Source organism: Notamacropus eugenii, chromosome 1 (assembly GCF_028372415.1).
Source record: "Notamacropus eugenii isolate mMacEug1 chromosome 1, mMacEug1.pri_v2, whole genome shotgun sequence".
NCBI classification, from domain to species: Eukaryota; Metazoa; Chordata; class Mammalia; order Diprotodontia; family Macropodidae; genus Notamacropus; species Notamacropus eugenii.
The window spans coordinates 660,154,322-660,174,895 of NC_092872.1; the positions used below are offsets into that span (position 1 = coordinate 660,154,322).

The following is a 20,574-nucleotide window of genomic DNA, read 5'->3' on the forward strand; positions in this document are numbered from 1 at the left end:
CCATCCGCTCTTTGGTTTCCATGGCAACAGCCTGGCCTCCCGAGGGAAGCTCCCCCTCTCTGCAGACGGAAGGTCGGTGCCGCGCTACGTCCCGTCCCAGGGCACGGCCCTCCCCGCCCCTCCTTGGAATCTCCATAACTAGAACCACAGCCCCAGTCGTCGTGGACTTTGTACGTTAGGGTCTCCAGATGTGGTCCCCCCTTTAGAAAGACCGCGAGCTCCTGGGGCCCCCCCGGTGCTCGGCCCGAGCGGACACGTGGTAAACATTGATTAGCTGCTTCCCAGCTCCCTCAGGGCCGTGGGGCAGTGGGAGCATCACTGTCCCCGATCACGCCAATGGCACCTCCTTTAGAGTTGGTCCCTCCCGCTGGATGATGTGCAGATGTGAGGCGCTTTCAGGAAGAGTTAAAGGAAAAGCAGACTGGTCGGGAACCTTTCAGGGTCTTTTTGCTCTCCTTAATTCCATCATCCTCAACACCACTGCCCTAAGGGGTCCGCTTTGTGGCAGAGGTAAAGAGTGGGTCAATGAAGACTGAGCTCCTGCTCTGTGCCAGGCTCTGTGCAAGGGGCTGGAAATGCAGGTATGAACCAGGAATACGTCCTCTGCTCTCTAGGAACTTACACTGGAATGGGGCATCATGGGGGAAGGCATTGTCTGCCACCTAGAACCCAGGCAAGCATGCCATCATGAAGGTGACATACAATACTGATGAACTTCTCCGGGCAACCAAATTTTGACATAATTTTCCATAAGCCCTCACAACTAACAGTGTCAAAGGCCTTGGTCAGAGCTACAAACATTGTGTACAGACCTCTGTTCTGCTCCTGGCATTTCTCCTGGAGTTGTTGAGCAGCAAACACCGTATCACTGTTCCTTGGCCCTTTGTGAAGCCACGTTGGCTCTCAGGTATATGACCATCTTCCAGGTGAAGGAAGACTCTACCAAGAACCTTGCCAACAATGACTAAGAAACCCCCCCCATGACTGTCACAGGACAATCTATTTCCTTTATAGAGATGGACAGTGGAGTCATCCTTGAACTCCCTAGGGGATAACCTCCTCTTGCCATATAACCTGGAAAATTTCAGTCAGCTTTTGTATGAGCAGTGGTCCCCCTACCTTGTAAATCTGAGCTGGAATAGAAACAGCACCAGGTGCTTTGCCACATGAAAGGAGCCTAATGGCCCTCAAAACCTCTTCTTCAGTTGGAAGTTCAGCCTAAGGAGGGATTGACTTCAATCTGAGATAAACAGTCAGTGGCCTCAGCATTGATTGGTGATGGTCTGTTGAGAACACTGTGGGATGTTCAGCCTACCAATGTGGCTTCAGAAAGGTCTGAAGAACAGTTGATATAGTGTTTGCTGCCCGACAACTCCAAGAGAAATGCCAGGAGCAGAACAGAGGTCTGTACATGTTTGTGGATCTGACCAAGGCCTTTGACACTGTTAGTTGGGAGGGTTTATGGAAAATTATGTCAAAATTTGGTTGCCCAAAGAAGTTCATCAATATTGTATGTCAATTTCTTGATGGCATGTTCCAAGTTGTGGATAATGGACAATGCTCTCGTGCCTTGCCAGTCACCAATGGAGTGAAATAGGGCCGTGTGTTTGCTTTCATGCTTTTTAGCATGACATTTTCAGCCACATTGTCAAATGCTTTCAATGAGAATGAACACTGCATCAAGGTCAACTACCATCCTGATGGTAAGTTCTTCAATTTGAAAAGGTTACAAGCCAAGAGCAAAGTAGAGGGAGGGTTAATGCATGATTTTCTGTTTGCTGATGCAAGCAGCCTCTGAAATGGAGATGCAACAAAGTATGTATCAATTCTCTGCTGCCTGTGCTAATTTTGGCCTAATAATTAACACCAAGAAAACACAGGTGCTTCATCAGCCACCACCACACCATCCATACATGAAACCATCAGTTACAACAAATGGAGAAGTTTTGAATGCTGTGGATAAGTTCACTTACCTTGGTAGTGTACTTTCCAGGGATGTACACATTGACAATAAGGTTGATACATGCACTGCAGAGCTAGCTCAGTGTTTGGGATGCTCCAAAGAAAAGTCTGGGAGAGAAGAGGTATTAGACTGACTACCAAACTGAAGGTCTACAGAGCCGTTGTGCTGACCTCATTGTTGTAAGCCTGTGAAGCATGGACAGTTCACCAGCGCCAAGCCAGGAAACTGAATTGTTTCCATCTTAGGAAGATTCTGACAATCACCTGGCAGGATAGGGTACCAGACCCTGAGGTCATTGCTCAAACTAAACTGACAAGCATGCAAACGTTTTGTGGCCAAAATGAGAAAGCCTTGTTAGAAGTGAGTGGGAACAAGTCTTTTGTGTGGAGTCAGGTACTTTACAAATATCTCATTTAATCTTCTGAACAACTCTGGGAGTTAGATGCTGTTATAATCTCCATTTTATAGTGAGGAAGCTGACAGAGATTGTGTCTTGCCCTGAATCATGAAACTTGTACATGTTAGGAAACTTGTTAATGGCCAGATTTCAGACTCCAGGTCCAGCATTCCTCTCTCATTGTGCCATCTAGCATAGTACAGAACTAGATTATTCCATTTTTGTTGCTTAAAAACAACTTCCCAAGGTGTGAATAGAGTAAGGAGACTAACTTTTCTGGTGCCTGAAGGAGTTCCAAAAACCCCTTTATCAGTCCTAGAACAAGTGTGTAGGAAAAGATATAGAACATGGTTTAAAGGCTGGAATCTTAAAAATAAAATACCCACACTCAACCAACCATATTAGATTTTCCTTACATTGTAGACACACCCCTTAGATATATTGAATTTCTGCTTGATACAGTACTTGGTAGTGACTATACTAAACCATTTTCTGACTCTTGTGTAGTACTAGATGCAGAGGGAGATACAGAGAAATACATGGCATGTCCTTTGAGGAATTTTAGCTTCATCAAGGAGACAAAACATGCACATTAAAAATTTAAGATACAAGGCAGGATATGATTAATGCTAACATAGAAGGTAACTGCTTTAGGAATACAGAGGAAGAAGAGTGCAGGTTATTAGTTTGGGGAAGGTATCATGGAACCTTGTAGCTGAATTTAAAAGTCAGCTAAGATTTGTTATTAGAGGAGATGACATTTCATGTTGGTTGGGTGAGGAACTGGAACATTATGAGTGAAGAGATCAGGGTGACATGATTGGATAAGGCCATTACATTAGGGAGGGTTCACTATCTGGCCCCTTCATACCTTTTTGGTGTTTTTACACTTTACTCCTCTCCACAGAACTTTGTGATCAGATACTTTGACCTCCTTGATGCTCCTCATACACCACATGACACTCAATCACCCAACTCAGTGTCTTTTTGTTATGTACAACTTTAAACGAGATAGAATTTTCCTAAGAAAATTGGGTTGCTTATTTTCTTGTACCTGATCTTATAAATAAATGGGTACTGAGTAACGAAGTCATCTTTGTGATTCAGAATCTCTGATGCTGGCACCTCTATAGAATCAGTATCTTCTGTGATTTCTAAGTTGTCTGTAAACATATAAAAAACCACTCATTTAGTCTTTCATGGTTGAAGTGAAAAAAGATCTGAGGATTTTAGTGGATTGAAAGCTCAAAAGAAGTCAATAATTAACCGGGTTTTTGGGTCCAGACTTATGATTTCATCAGAGTGGGGAGCTCCAATACACACTGACAACTGCTCTATAATTTATATCATTAGTGAGTTGTCTGGGACACTGAAAGGTCAAATCGCTTGCCCAAGTCACAGTGTGTGTCAGAATTGGGACTTGAACCTATGTCTACCTACTATACACCAATGCCAATATGAAATGGCAGCCAAAAAAACCTAATGCAATATTAGTCTTAATTAAGAGAGACATAGTAAAAAGCCTTGAGATTATGAAATAGGATAATGGATGAAGGAACTCCTGTTCCTCCTGTAAAGACAATAAGGTTTAAAGGAAGTATGATTGGTGTGTTCAAGTTTCCAAGGGGGGGAATCTGCTTAGCACCAAAGGGTATAATTTGAAACAATAAGTAGAAGTTAATAATAAAAAAAAAAAGACTTTAATGAAAGAAAAACATTCTAACAATTAGAGGCATCAAAAAGAAGAATGGGCTACTCTGGAAAGCAATGGGTTTTCCTTCATTGGAGGTCTTTAAGTAGAAACTAGATGACCACTTCTCAGAGATATTTTGGAGAAAATTCCTGTTCAGGGATGGGTTAAATTGGATGATATGATCTCTGAGAGTACTTTCTCAGTACTTTCTTAAACTATTTCATCAGTTCTGACTTTACTTTCCTCCCTTATCAAAGTCTACCCTGTAGTTAACTGGCCAGCTGATTATCAAACATTTTTTAAATGCTTACTGTATGTCAGACACTATACTAATCTCTGGGCTACAAAAAAAGTCAAAAACAGTTCCTGCTCTCAAGGAACTCACATTCTAATGAGAGAAGCAACATGTAAATATCTATCTAGGTTCAACTCCATGCAGTTCTCTAATCTTGAATACCTTGTTTGTTCCCTTGTTCTATGCTATTAGACTCCAATCCTTTCCCTGATTACTTCCTCCACTGAGACCTCCCGAACACTGAGTATAGACAAGTTGATTGGGTCCACTACAAATTGGTTTATTCACCTCAACTGGATCCTCAGTACAATAAAGCAATCTTTTTGTCTCTTCCCTAAATGATTTCCTGTCCCCCTCTAGCGGCTAGTTCAAACCATTTTTAATTTCATTAAACCCATGACCTCCCATTCCTTACTTCATACTGAAAAAATGGAGGCCATTCTCCAAAACCTCTCTTTTCATTTCCCTTAATCTCAAAACCTCTTTACACCATCTCCCTCTCTTTCCTTCCCTCCAGATAACAAGATGATCCTTCTCTTTATCAAGGCCAACTGTACTCTTAATCCCCTACCATAATCGGCCTAGAATCAAGAAGACTTGTGATCACATCTAACTTCAAACACTTACTAGCTGTGTGACCTTGGGCAAATCATTTAACCTCTGAGTGCCTCAGATTCCTAAACAAGAAAATGGGGGTAATAATAGCATCAAACTCACAGGGTTGTGGTGAGGATTAAATGAGATATTTCCAAAGCACTTAACAAGGGTCCTACTATATAGTAAGTATCTAATAAATGTTTGTTTCCTTCCTTCCTTAATCTCCTTTCTCTAACTTTCACTCCCTCCCTATCATCTGGTTTGTTGCTTGATGTCTTCTTACATATCCAAAAGATTCCTATCTTTAAAGAAAATTTTTCATTAAATACTCAGTTCTGATCTCTTTAAGCTTTGATCCCATTTTTCTTTTCCCTTTCTCAGCCAAACTCCTAGAAAAAAAGATGTACTGACTCCTACATCTTTCTCTCCTCGTTCTTTGTAGTCTGGCTTCTAACCTCATCCCTTAACTGAAACTACTCTCTAAAAAATTACCAATGATTTTTCTGAAGCACCTCCTCTGGCTCACTCTCCCAAATCTCATAACTGAGTCCCCAGAGAAAAGCTGTTCCTCCCCTCAATGTTCTAGGGGTAACCTTGAGTGTTGAAGGTGTCCAGTACTATTTCCCTGTAGCTCTCATCCAGTGTGTTTCCTAATACCAGTTAATTATCGTTAGTTTATAAGATGTTAGTTTATAGGAGAATATTTGTTGAGAAAGTATAGCAGGGACAAAAGTTACAAAAATATTCCCAAACCAAGAACATACTCTCATCTCTTCATCCACTCAGTACCTGGGGAAAGTGGACTCAGGTTTAAAGTAGTTGATACAAAGTACTCCCTCCTCCAATCCCCCCAACCTGCTGGGCATATACTCCATCCCTGGGGATAGAGGGCTCAAATTCAAAGCAAAAAAAGTAGTGAGACATTTGTGTCAGGGAAATGTGTGGCCAAGTGGTACCTCCTGGACCTAGAAGTCTTTTTCTTTTTTCATAGAGTCTCAATTAAGTTCACCTCTAGGTGTAGTAGATCTGACAGATTAATTGCTACTTTGCTCAGCTAGCATCTTTGCTCAACTAGTTTCTTGAATTCAGTGTCCATCCACTGATAGACTGGATCAAGCAGATCTTCATAGCTCTATACTCATTAGACGCAGCTAATCATGCTACCAGCTCTAGTGGTCTCTGCTATTCTGAGGGGACCTTTAATGGCTCTTCCAATTTTTAAAAACTCACAAGGTGGCAGTCTGGTCCAATCATCTCCAGAGAGTCATTTCCCTAACATTAGGAAAGAATAAACAGAAAAAAAATAGCCACCATGTGCTGAAGAACACATAGCAGCCAGATGAGTAATAGAACTGGTCTAAGTCAAGTCTACCCATTATGTCATCTTAGCTTCAGCCCCCATCATTTCTCACCTAGACAATTATAGTGGCCTTTTCATTGGTCACCCTATCTTAAGTATCTCCCTATTCCAATCCATCCCCCAAAAAGTTTCCAAAGAGATTTTCCTAAAGCTAAAGTCTAACCATGCCACCATACTTACTCAATAAATTCCAATGGCTCCCTTTTGATTCTTTGATAAAATATGAACTCCTCTGCTTTGGCTTTGAAGCCTTTTTAAAGTCCTCTACCACCTGGCCTCAAACTAGCTTTCCAGCTTCATATTTATCACTTATCTTCCTGTACTATATAGTCCATTCCAACTGACCTCTCTGTTCCATATGCAGCACTCCATTTCCCACTTCTATGCCTCCACACTGGCTCTCCCCATCCCTAGAATGCACTACTTCTACCTCATAGAATCCCTCACTTCAATCATCTGCTACATGAAGCCTTTCCTGAGCCCTCCAATTATAAGTGCCTTTCTACACTGTATTATCTTTGATCTGCATTATTGATTACATATTACTTATAAATCAATCAGCATTTATTAAGCACCTACAACATATTAGGCACTGTACCCAGTGCTAGGGATACAAAGAAAGGCCAAAGTCAGTCCCTGTCCCAAGGAGCTTATACTCCAATGGGAGAGACAACATGCAAACAAATATATGTAAAGCAAGCTACATACAGGAAATAGTATATAATTAACAAAGGGAACATAATGGAATTAAGAGGGGTTGTGAAAGGTTTCTTTAGAAGGTAGGATTTTAATTAGAATTTAGAGGAAGTTAGAGAGGGCAGTAGAGCATAGGAGGAAGGAGAGCACTCCAGACATGAAGGAGAGCCCAAAACAAATGCCCAGTCAAGAGATGGAGTTTCTTGCTCATGGAACAACCAAGAAAGACAGCATCATTAGATCAAAGAGTATGTGTTGGGTAGTAAAATGTAAGAAGACTGGGAAGGTATGGGAGGACTAGATTATGAAGGTTTTTGAATGCCAACACATGTTGTACTTGATCCTGGAGGCAATAGGAAGCCACTAGAGTTTCTTGAATAGGAGGTGGCATGATTGGACCTTCACTCTAGGAAAATCACTTATTGGTTGAAAGGAGGATGTATTAGAGTGAGGAGAGAAATGAGGCAGGCAGACCCACCAGCAGGCTATTGCAATAATCCAGGTCTGAAGTGATGAGAGCTTATACTAGAGTGGCACTGTCAAGAGAGAAGGGGAATATTTGAGAGATATTGCAAAGGACTTGACAGTAGATTGGATACAAGAGAGGGTAGTAAAATATAGTGAGGAATCCAAGATGTTATCTAGATTGGGAGACTGAGGGACCAGGAGGATGGTGTTGCCCTCTACAGCAAATGGGGAAGGTAAGGGAGGGGATATTTAGGGGGAATGATGAGTTCCATTTTACACATATTAACTATAAGATGTCTACTTGACATCCACTTTGAAATTATGAAAGGCAGTTTTAGATGCAAGATTGGAGGTTAGCATATGTTTGTGCATATATACATACATATGTATGTATGTATGTATGTATGTATGTATAAATGAAAGAGTAGGAATTATTTAATTTTTTGTCTTCATTCCCCAGCTGTCTGGCACATTGTAGTTGCCTAATAAATGATTATCGACTACTGAGTGAAATATTAAGGCACAAATGGAGGTGAATTGATTCAGTTCTGAGGATCTTAAGAGGGAAAGTAAAATGGAAGTTAAAAACAATACACTAATATGGAAAGGAGGATGAAGGAGGTGGAACTTAATATTTCTTATCATTGAGTGTGAGTATACATATATTGAAGAAGGGGTAGAAGGAACAAGCATTTAACAAACCTCACTTGTTTCCTTCAGTTTCCTTATCTATAAAACGGGGGTAATAATAGAACCTACTTCCTAGAATTACTGAGATATTTGTAAAGTTCCTTGCAAGCTTTAAAGCACTATATAAATACTAGCGAAAAAAATCCCAAAACAAAACAAAAGAGAATAGGCAAAGAAGGGTTGGACGCACAGAAAATTTGGGGTAGAAATATATCCAGCTCAACAGGGAAATAAGGAGAATGGGGGCAGAGGAAGAAGGAAGAATTTAGAGAAAGGGTAAGGTGCATTCCCCCAGAAAGAGGACCACTGAAAAATGTTTTTAATTGCACAGAAGAAAACAAAAAGAAACAAACCAGCAGAAAAACTTTGAAACTAATGTTTTGAATTTATCATTGTTGTACTTCAGTTATTTTTTCAGTCATGTCCAACTATTTGTGACCCCATTTTGGGATTTTCTTAGCAAAGACACAGGAGTGGTTTGCCATCTCCTTCTCCAGCTCATTTAAAGATGAGAAAACAGAACAAATAAGGTCAAGTGACTTGCCCAGGGTGTTTAAGGCTATATTTGAACTCAGGAAAATCAGTCTTCCTGACTCCAGGCCACCTAGCTCATCCCCGTCTTTTAAAAAATCAAAATGGTATGTGATAGATTCCGTTTCATATACAATCCTTTTTTGGTGTTTTGTTTCATATGTGGAAATGCTCATTTTTTTGTTTTCTCTTCAGAAAATTCTGGAATAAAAATACAAAAGTAAATATTCAAGCTCTTTGAAGAAAACATTTTTAAACTTTCCAGGATGGTTTCTATTCTGTTTGTTTTAAATGGCACCACCAAATGACAGCGTTAGTATTACAGTTATGTTGTTGTTTTCTGTGTGTAATATTATTTGACTCTGATTACAATAAAGTTTATCAAATGTACACATTGGTCAAAGTATCTATCAAAAGTCCAAGCTAACTGTATAATTTTAATTTCTAGTAACTAATCTGAGATGTTTGTCAAATTTACTGCAATGAAATCCCAATTGTCTAATATATTACTCTGTCATTTTTTGACTTTATTAGCCCATTAATTGGCTTACTTTCCCCCAGTCATGTACCTTTTTGCAGTGTTATCCAAAAAGAGAACAAGGAAGGAATGTTGCTATGATAATTATAACCTAACTATAGGTGATAAATTCTAGTTGGTTTAAAATCAGTTTTTAAATAGAGGAAGAGGCAGAAGAGAAGGCAGAAGAGGTTTACATTTAAACGTACTGCATATTTAGTCTCACATCTATAGAAACTCAAATTCGCTAAATAAAAATGGAATTTTACCAAGTTATAGACAATTACCTGTTTGAAGTAATTCATGTCTATTATGTATAATATGGGATTTCCCACTAGCAAATAGGAAAGCACCTATTGTTAAATAGCACTGCATATCCAGTTGTTGTTCACTCATTTCAGTTGTGTCTGACTCTTCATGACCTCATTTGGGGTTTTCTTGGCAAAGTTACAGAAGTGTTTTGCCATTTCCTTCTGCAGCTCATTTTAGAGATGAAGAAACTGAGGCAAACAGGGTGAAGTGACTTGCCCATCTAGTAAGTGTGTGAGACCAGATTGAACTCATGAAGGATGAGTCTTCCTGTTTCCAACCTCAGTGCTCTATTCACTGTGCTATGCTAGCAAACCATGTTACTTTAGGGCAAAGTAGAGCATAGTTGTCTGATATTCCATTGTGGGCATGTGATTCATTAGCTTTGTTTGCAAAGTCAAAAGCTAGGAACTTCTCTCAGAGAGCTTAAATTGTGTCAGTCAAATAAAGTATTTTATTTCTAAACTGAATGTCTTTTTAATATTGAGGCTAAGCATTAGGCTTAGTTCCTAGTGCTTGCCTAAGTAATATTTCTTCCTGTTCCTTAATCCCTTAATCATGTACCGATCACTCTTATTGCCATTATTAATTTCATTTGTGCATGTATCTTATCTTCTGTACTAAATTTCAAACTCCATGAGAAGCTTGAATAAGACTTTATTATTTATCTGCATATTTTTCACCATTCTATCTAACACAGCAGACATTTAATAAATGTTTACTGTCATTAAATAGTCTGGTGTAATGGTAATTTAAATGAAGAGATCTTTCCCATTCATTAATAGGCCCATGTGACCTCACTGGGTCACATGGAAGCCTGAGTCACATGAGTCTGAGTCACTTGGAACCTGTGTTTGCTGAATGGGTGGAACAGGAAGAGGCGGAGCTAGAGCAGAGCAGAGAGGAAATTGGTCAGAGTCTCATCAGAGCTAGGAAGGGTGCAAGCACTTGGTTAGCATGAGTGAAAGAGCTTGTTTGTGATTTGTTTAATAGAGCTGGTTTGTAGGAGGCCTAGCAGAGGGAAGTTTGAGGATGGTGTTGTTCTCTGCATTGTTATTGTGTGTAGATTTTTGTTACTATGGTGGATTTGGCTTTCTGGTGTCTGAATAAATGTTTTGGTTCTGTCTTCCATGTGGAGAGGCTATTGTATTTCGCAGTTCAGAACTGCACTGTGATATTAATGGTCGTTGTAGGCGCTGTGAATATGGCATTTTTGCTACATCTAATCTTTTAGTTTTATATGTATATATTCACATGTGTACATACACATATGTGTATACACATGTATATGTGCATACATACTATAATAGACATGTACACTGCATGCATATACATACATACATATCTGTGTGTATGTATGTATATATGCATACACACACACATATGGCAGCATGGCATGGTGGATAAAGAGCCAGCTTCAGAATCAGGAAGATTTGGGTTCAAGTCACACCTCTCACACATATTGGTTGTTTGTAATCTTAAGCAAGTCAATTAGTCTCCGTTGTCTCCATGTTCTAAGTCAGTGGTATCAAACTCAAATGGAAATGGGGGCCACTAAACCATACAATAAGTATCCCCATGGCAGCATAGTGACTTAGAAAATCACATATTAACATTCTCTATGTTATCATTATTTATGTTCTACTCTATTTTCATTTACTTTGTTAAATGTTTCCCAATTACATTTTAATCACTTCTTATGCATTTAACATCTCTGTTCTAGGTAACTCTCTTAGACCATAAATTATTGAAAAATTGTTGATCCTTATGGACTTTTCTCACCTGAAAGTTCCTTACATGAAAGAAATATCAAATACAGTCCTTATCCCTATGTTTTAGAGCAATAAGCTTTTCTTGACTCCCATTTACACAATATAACATTTCCTCCTGCCTTCAGTATTGAAACTGCTATGTAACATTACATATGTAGACATTGTCATTGACTTTCTACTTTCTCATCCCAGTCATAAAGATAAGTTATCAAGTTTCTGCTATGTAATGATTTCATACTAAAGGAGAAAAACAACAGATAGGGACCCAAAGACTTGGATGTGAGTGTTGGCTCTGCTACTTATTCCCTACCAGGGAAATAGCTATCTTGAAATAAGTCATTTTCCTCATCTATAAAATGGGGTGGTTGGACTAGATGCTCTCTAAGATCCCTTCCAGTATGAAATTGTTTCTCCTATGAACATCAGCCATGTTCAATTGAGAATAGGTAACAAGTAGTAAGCAAGGGAGGAAAGTGTTGGGTTTGATTATAACACGCTTTTTCTATAATGATTTCAATCATGTTGCAGAATTTGTAGCACTCAACCATGAAATGAAAAAAGTTTCCCAACATAACCTTCCCCTAGATAATTTCAAAGGCTGGATACATGAATGATATCATCAGTACAATGCTTAATGGTGCATAACTCTTAACATTATCAGGGGATTTTCAATTTCAAGGGCCCTAACTAGAGAAAAGAATGACTATAGACTATTAGTAATCTCATGCATTTGTATCAGGGTGTCTGTAAAGGTTAGTTATATACGATGAAAAAGAAAGTTAGCCATTCTCTCTTGGGTGCCTCCACCCCTCTTGGAACATAGGTGTCCCTGGTCTTTTCCAGACATGTTATCACTCCTCTCATTGGCTATGCCTTACTCCTACTGGAGCAACTCTGAATATTTGGGGAAGGATACAATGGGGAGCTACAGTCTACCATCTACACTGAGTCATCACAAAGGGAAAAGTGCAGACAATTAGACCTGTCCCTTTCCTTAGCCATAGGTATGTCTTATGTAACCATAGAGGTTGAAGGTGGCCCCCCAGAGCACTGGACATGGTTTAATACTGGTCAAGGTCTCTCTGCCTTGCTCCCATCTATTATCTCTCAATCTGCCATCACTTGAATTTCCTAGCATCTCCCTTTCTTGCTCAACTGGCCAAACTGAAAGCAAAGCCCAAACTGTGTAGCCTGTTATGGAGGCCCTCAAAGAACTACACAAAGTCATTATGTGTAAGAGACAAAATTCGAACCAAAGTCTTCCTGATTTCAAGGCTGTCTCTTTATCTGGAGGTGCTTCTAAAATATTCAAAATTTAAAAGGCCAGACCATTCACTGACAATGAGCTTTCTCATTTCTCCTCTTTATATGATTTTCTTCTCTTGTTTTCCTTCAAGACAAGGGAAAAATAAATTGCCTTTTCCAGAGATGGGCAGAGATGGCAGAACAGTTGGTAAAAGTGCTAGACTCTAAATCAAGAAGTCCTGAGTTCAAACTGACTTGGATATTTCCTAGCTGTGTGACCCTGAGCAAATCACTTACTCTCTAACTGCCTTGGTTTCCTCATCTATAAAATGACAATAATAGCAGCTGCCTCACAGGACTATTACAAAGATTGAATAAGATAGCATATTACAATCATAAAGTGATACATAAATGCTAGCTATTATTATTATCATTATTTTCCAGAAGCAATTGCTGCCTCCTTATTTTTAGTCTCTATATAGACAAGTGTTAAAAAATATTTTTTTCCACCCACAAAAACTAGTCTCCAAATGCTCCACTGCACTTTGTATTGGCATGACCTAAACATGAGCAATTACCTTTATTTCTATAAAGAGAGCTTTATGGTAGAATTATATATAATATAGTTGAATATAGTTTCAGTGTATATCTTGGTAGGTAGGCTCCCAAGTATTTTATACTTTGTATAGTTATTTTGGGTAGAATTCTTTTTCTATCTCTTTTTTCTAGATTTTGGTGGCAACTGGCAGGTTGGTAAAGCAGTATATGGAATGATGAATTTGGAGTCAGGAAGACCAGAGTTCAAACCATATCTCAGTCCCTTACTAGCTATATATAACCCTAAGCAAGTCATTTAACCTCTGCCTGCCTCAGTTTTATGTATAAGATGAAGGTAATAAAAGCATCTACCTCACAGGGTTGCTGTGAGGATCAAATGATATATATGAAGCACTTTATAAACTATATATACATATGCACACATACATACATGTACTTATTATTATACAAAAATACTGATGATTTATGAGTTGATTTTATAATTTTACAGTTTTACTGAAGTTATTGTTTCAATTACTTTTTAGTTTACTCTTTAGAGTTCTCTAGATTATATATCATCTGCAAAATGTGAAAGTTTTGTTTCTTGCCTATGCTTATTCCTTCAGTTTCTTTTTCATATCTGATTGCTATAGCCAGCATTTCTAGAATTATATCAAAAATAGTGGTGATAGTGGACACCCTTGTTTTAACCTTGATTTTATTGGAAAGTTCTTTAGCCCTTCTCCATTATATATAATATTGGCTCTTATTTTTAGATAGATACTACTTAGTATAGTAAGGAAAATTCTATCTATTCCTATGCTTATTAGTATTTTTTAACAGAAATGAGTGTAAAATTTTGACAAAAACCTTTTTCTGGCATATTGGTATAATTACTTTTTGTTATTAACATTGTTTATTGGATTTAAAGTGTTCCTTATATTGAACCCAACATGTATTTTGAATTTAAATGCAAACTGGTCATAGTATATAATCTTTTAAATATGTTGCTGCTAGTTAATGTGAATTTTCCTTTTTTCATTTTTATGTCAACAATTTGATTTTCTACTATCTTTTTAAAATCAGACTAGTTATTTTTCTATTGTATATTAGCTTTTCTCAAGATCTTGTTAGTTCAACCAGTCAGTCAGTAAAGATATATTACACATCTATTATGTGTCAGTCACCCTGCTAAGCATTGAGGATATAGAAAAAGACAAAAATAAAGTCTCCCATGAAACACATAGTCTAATAAGGGAAATAACTTAAGGATAAATGTACAAACAAGATAGATAGATATAGATATAGCTAGATAGATATAGATGATAAATTGGAGATACTCAACAGAGGAAAGGGACTGCTTCATTTTTATCATTGTATTTCTAAGGACCAGCACAATACCTGACACTGAGTAGATGCTAAATATTTGCTGAATTGAATTGATTTTCTATTTTCTTGAATTATTAGTATAATGAATAGAGATATTTTGAGAAACATGATTATTATGGAACTATTATGGTAGGATTCCTTTGAAGGTGTAAATTCCAATGCTGTGGCCAATCCATGTATCTTTTCTTCAACTCCAATAAGTAGTCAGCTGGTATGCTTACAATCCTTGTAATATGGAAACCTTTACTCTTCTCTTTTTAAACAGCCCTAACTATTATAAAGTTTTCCTTTATATTAAGAACTACTTACACCTTCTACTAATTGGTTCTAGTTCTTCCCTCAGAAGCTACGTAGAAGAAATCTAACTTTTCTTTCAAATGTTCATCCTTCAAATATCTGCAGATTTCTATCTGGAATGAGAGGATAGGGTTTAAATGACAATTTCACCACTTCCTTTTTTTTTTACCATTTACTTGGCCAGTCTCTGAATCTGTCTGGTCTTCAGCTCCTCATATGTAAAATATATGAGTTAGACTAAGTGACCTCTCAGGCTTTTTTTTAATCTGGTTATTATTTTTTAATTACATGTGAAATATATTTCAATCCCAGCAAAAATAAGATATGAAATAATTCTGTACTTCCTTCTTGCAAAGGGGAACAAATAGGCTGAATATTAAAAAAAAAAAACCTGCTCTCATATTCCAACAACATTTTGTGGTGACAGTATTTTCTGATCTTAACTGTTGTTAGATTTTCTTATCATCAGTAAAACAAAAGATCCGCCTTGAAAAAACTGAGGAGATAATTTAATATACTGCAAAACAGGAAGCATTTAGAGTTTTCAAAACTAACTTCTCTTTTCATATCAGTCAAGAAATCACCTCTGACAGTTATTTTTCTTTCCAAGCTGAGTTTTCAATTTTTTTCATCAAAAATCTCACATTTCAAGATTAAAATCACATGTGGAGAGTAGTGTTGGGTCATTTTTTTTTTATTCCCTCATTTCTTCTACAGATATGCATTGGGTGCCTATTATGAACCTCTCAGAATGTTCCAGCGTAAATAGACCCCACAAAGTCAGTAGCCATCCAGTTCACTAGACCCTGATGGGCTTCTCTTTCTGCATGGTATCTTTCCAGAGCCCACTAGGGGGAGCCTCCTCATTGGATTTTCTCCTTTGCTGTAGGCCTTTTAGTGATTAAATCAAAGTCTACTGGCACTGGAGAGATGAGCATTTGCCAGAAGTAGCTAACCGTGGTTTATAGTTCTCAGGTGACCTCCTCTCACTACACCTGAGTCTTTTAGGGGAAACAATTAGCCTGTTTGAACAGAGCAAGTAAGGCAAATTAATAAGTGGAAAATTACTAAGTTGTTCAGTAGGGCATGTTGAAACATCTCATTCTGTGAAGCTTGAATTTAGGGCGTGGGTGTGGCCACCTCACCTACTGGGTATTTGAAAAAAAGTAAGTGTCATTTCCCTGTCTTTGTAAGGCAGCTCTGTCTGAAGGAAGGAGACAAGGCTATGCTTTCAGAAATCATGTTGACCAAGCTACCTGGGGGAAAAGCTCTATTTTCTGTGCCATAGGATCATAAATCTGGAGCTGATTGCTCAAGATCTCAATAAATATGAAGTCTGGTCTCCTCATTTTAGAAATGAGGAAAGTGGCATTCACTGAGGTTAAATGACTTGCCCAAGGTCACACAGGTAGTAAGGATTCAAATTCCAGTCTTCTGGGAACTTTCCTCAGTACCTAGGACCTTCTTACCCTAGAACATTCCTCCTTCACGACAACCTTCTCCTAGTGATGAGGAAGGGGCCTCCATTTGGGGGATTGGCCAACCACACTTAGTTCCCCTCTAGTTAGTGTTTCCTATTCTCTGAATTTCACCCAGCCCTAAAGAAAGTATTTTTTCCTTTCCCCACCTACCACTTTGTAGCTCCCTTTTGTGAGTGTCTTCCTTCATTAGAATGTAAGCTCCTTGGAGCTGGGACTTTGTTTTTTGCTTGTTATTTTTTTTGTCAATCAACAAGGATTTATTAAGTGCCTATTATGTTTCAGGTACTGCAAGAGCTGGGGATACAAGTATAAAGAATGAAACAAGTCTTACTCAAAAGGCGACTACATTCCAGTGGCAAGCACGTATGTAAAACATAAAGAGAATAAATACAAAAATGAACACAAGATGGTAAAATACAAAGTAGTTTGGGAGAGAGGACACAGAGGGTTGGGGAGTAAGAATAAGGAAAGGCTTCATGTAGATGATAGTGCTGGACCTGTGTCTTAAAAATTTTAAGTTCTTGTGAGGATAAAATGAGGTAATGTGGAAAGCACTTTGCAAATCTTTGAAGTGCTATATAAATGGTAGCTATAATTAATAATAATAATAATTATGACAGTTCACCTTTCATTACAACCCTCAGGTTTATATCAGGCCTTGAAGTTTACAAATTATTTTTCCCATTCCACCTTTCATTCTTTCTCATAAACTCTTTGAGGTTAGGAACTATTTTCCTTTTCTTTCTTTCTTTTTTTTTTTTTAATATTCCCAGTGTCAGGTGAATAATAAAAGCTAATTGAATTGAACTTTTTGAATCGAACTACACTGGCCATGGAGGGAAGCAGGACAAAGATGACTATTCCAGGAGCAGATTTGCAATCTTATCCCTGTGGATTTTTCTTCCAGTCATGGCCCTTTGCATCCTATGTATTTCTTTAGCATGCCCTCCCGGAAGTTCATTATGAAGACCTATCCAATATATTGAAACCTTGTTCAGTTTCTCTTGATACCATCAGGATGAATGTCAGTGCAGCACTGGTTTTTTTTTGCATTCCTAATGTCTAGTACCTTGCCAGTAACACAGTAAGCACTTCAATGTTTGTTGCCTTGCCATGCCTAACTCTTATCTGCTATAACACCTAGCTTCCCATCATATATCTTCTGTAGGCTCATGCTCAATGGGTTTCAGGCCATTTCTGGTGTTTTCTACAGGAAAAGTACTTTTGTACTGCTCTGACATCCCCTTCTTCACAAAGTCAAGCTGCTTGATAGAATCAATTTCATAGAAACCTCTTGATTCTTTATGAACAGGAAAGCCTCACCTTGTAAGGGGCTGGCCCTTAGCAAAATCATGAAGCAGGGAAAATCCAATTCCGGCCTCTCCCCACCCAAATTTGAACTTTTTTTTTCCTGTCTCCCATGAACCCAACCCCCATCTTCACCACTACCCTCCAGACTTTTCCCCAAATCACAGTTTTTGAATGCTGAGCCTAGAGTCTTCTTCTATGCAAAACTCTGATATTAAGCAGTTCCGGAGTGTAGGTTTTCTTCTCAGAGAGTGGGCAGGTACTGGGGAGTGGCCCCATATAGTACTGAGGGAGAGTACAGAAAATGAAGGCACAAAAGGTGAATAATTTTCTGACTCACAATATTATCATCAAAGGCCAACCCTAGATACACTGCTGAAAAGCTTATGAAATCTCCTTTTCCTGCTTTTGGCCAGGAGCTTCTGAAGACTGGAAAAATTTTAAACCTTCTAAACAAGAAAAGAAAAATAAATTCTGTCCCTTCTCTAATGATAACTCCTAAGAGAAAGATACTGTGATTCTTATCTCATCCCTGGCCTTGTGTCATCTGCAAATAATACTCCAACTCACAATGAGCTTTCTTTCCCAACTCTCATCACCTAGCAACCACAGGAGAAAGTCCATCTCAATACTCCCTGGATCCCCTTCCAGCTCCAGCCAATGCTGGGAAGACTTGCTTTCACTTATGTTGTTTTTTGTTCTTTGTTCTGGAATAAGACCAATGACACCAGAAAGGTGACTTTCAAGTGAATTGGATTTAAGTGAGGCAGGGCTGTGCAAAGTCACTAGCCTCATTCTCTCCTCCAGAGCCTTCTGGGTCCAGTGGCAAGACATAGATTGGGATGACCGGAGATGGCCCTGGATTCACCTAGAAGTGAATGCAGAAAGAATAAGCCTGAAAAAGGAAGATGTTCCCAATTAATGTTGGAGTATCAGGATAGTGTAATGGATAGTCTGCTAACCCTGGAGTCAAGAAAATCTGGCTTCCACAGACACTTATTAGCTATATGACCTTAGGTAAGTTACTTAACTTCGGACTGCCTCAGTTTCCTCAACTATGAAATAGGGATAATAATAGTCACTCTCTGGGTTGTTGTGAGGATCAAATGAGATAATATTTATAAAGTATCTGCTATATAGTAGATTCCTAATAAGGCTCTCATTAAAAATTTGAAAATAGTTCAGATGTTTCTAAAAATCTCTTCCTCCCTCTCCATTTCCCCTTCCCTTCTTTGCCTTAGCAAATTTATGACCTGGGAAACATACTGCTTGCAACTTGGCCAATACCTTATAACTTGGTCAAATGAGTACCAGCCAGAAAGTTACCATTCTACATTTATATAGTGTTTTAAAATTTATAAAACTCTCTCAACAAACCCATGAGATAGGTATTATAAGTATTATTATCCCCATTTAACAGATAAAGAAACTGAGGAGGTTTGGAGATGTTAGGTAAATATCCAAGGTCACAAGTCTAGTAAATGTCCAGGATAGCCCTCCGTTTACCATAACATTCTGCCTCCCCCATAAAAAATCCCTATGAGTTACATCTTCAAATGTTACTCTCAAGGTGACTGGCCTAGGAATGGACAGGGTCCAGAGACCTTGCTACAGATGTATCCACAGGGCTCTGGAGATAATCACACAGAGTGTTCTCAGGATGCAGCATACACTGACCCTTGGCCACATTTTATTATCACCTTCCTCTCCAAAAGCAAACTTCCTAGCTACTAGGTGGTAGGTGACATGGCTAGGTACACACAGAGAGCATCTCAAAGCTACAAATGCTATAGCTTCCTGGAACCATTGCTAAGGCAGGACAACTAGGAAAGCACATGCAGCGCCATGGATAGGTCCAAGATCTGCTGCCCCCTCTGCCTTTGCCTATACTAGCTCCCTAGACTCTCTCCATTCTCCATTACATGTAGGTCAATTTGACTAATATTATATAACTTCTATTCCTTCTGACTCTCTTAAGAACCCTAGATGACAATAAGACCTGGTCCTTGAAACCCTAGTAGAATAGAAGCCTCCCCTGACATCCATATCAACCAAAAAGTCAGGGTTTTGTCCTTTGACATACAGCTTCCAGTACTGGAAGCTGTGGATGAGTGACCTTGACCAAGTTACTTAATATCTCTTGAGCCTCTGTGTCCTCATCTATTAAAGGGAATAATGATGCTTGCACTGCCTCTTTTATGAGTAGAAGAAGGGTATTCAAGAAGTGAGACGGGCCAGATTTTTGGATTGAATCAAGAAGAATAAACTAGATGTGAACAAGGCCTAGACATCTCTCTCAATCAATCAAAGGCAAAAATTAGTTTCTTAATATCAATCAGAAGGAGTGAGTATTGCGTGAAAGCAAATGAGGACACAGGAAGTGTCTTGTGACTGAAAAGAGTTGGTCATGGCCAGTGGGCCTTGGCTAAAAACAGCAAGCCTGTTCAGAAACCATGATTCCAAAGCAGGCAAAACTAGTTTTGGAACAGTGCCTGCCAAGCCCCTGAGAGTGAATCACTTTTGGGAGAACAGTAGGGAAAGGACAGGGGCTGGGCAGAGAAAGTATTCTCTATCTCCTTCCCTCTCCCCTCTATCAGAAGATGACCTAGTGAACTTTGAAAAACTTGGACTTCCCATCATATCCTAGCAATATCCTTGGAGCAGCAGTGTCTGATGGCAGTATTAGAATTTGAGGACAAACTAGACACTTAAAAAAAAAAAAACCAGCTTCAGGACTATATAAAGAACACAGAAGAAAGTAATACCAAAGGAGAACTTCATTAACCAGGATGATTTCCTATTTGCCACATGTGCTCTCTAGAACTAAGCCTACTTTCTCCAGTACTCTGTATGAATTTGTGGGAGAGTATGTCCTAAATTTTGGAGGGGGAGATTGGTTTTATACCAATTGTTCTTTTAGTAAATACCTCTAACAAAAGACTAACCCTGGGTGGCCAATTAATATCAGTAATAATGAATGGGGAACACACTGTTGGGGACTTGTGAGTAATGCTGTTAGGCACCTCTAG

General features: G+C 38.7%; 1 long non-coding RNA gene across 3 annotated transcripts in view; it reads left to right on the forward strand.

Annotated features, from left to right (window-relative positions):
• Nucleotides 1–147: 147 nt before the first annotated feature.
• The window catches only part of LOC140521033 (uncharacterized), a 39,022-nt gene continuing 18,595 nt past the window's right edge, over nt 148–20,574 (forward strand). For all 3 annotated transcript variants that reach the window (XR_011972761.1, XR_011972760.1, XR_011972759.1), the window contains exons 1-2: nt 148–581; nt 16,520–16,600. This is a non-coding gene — a long non-coding RNA (uncharacterized lncRNA). The remainder of the gene's footprint in view (nt 582–16,519; nt 16,601–20,574) is intronic.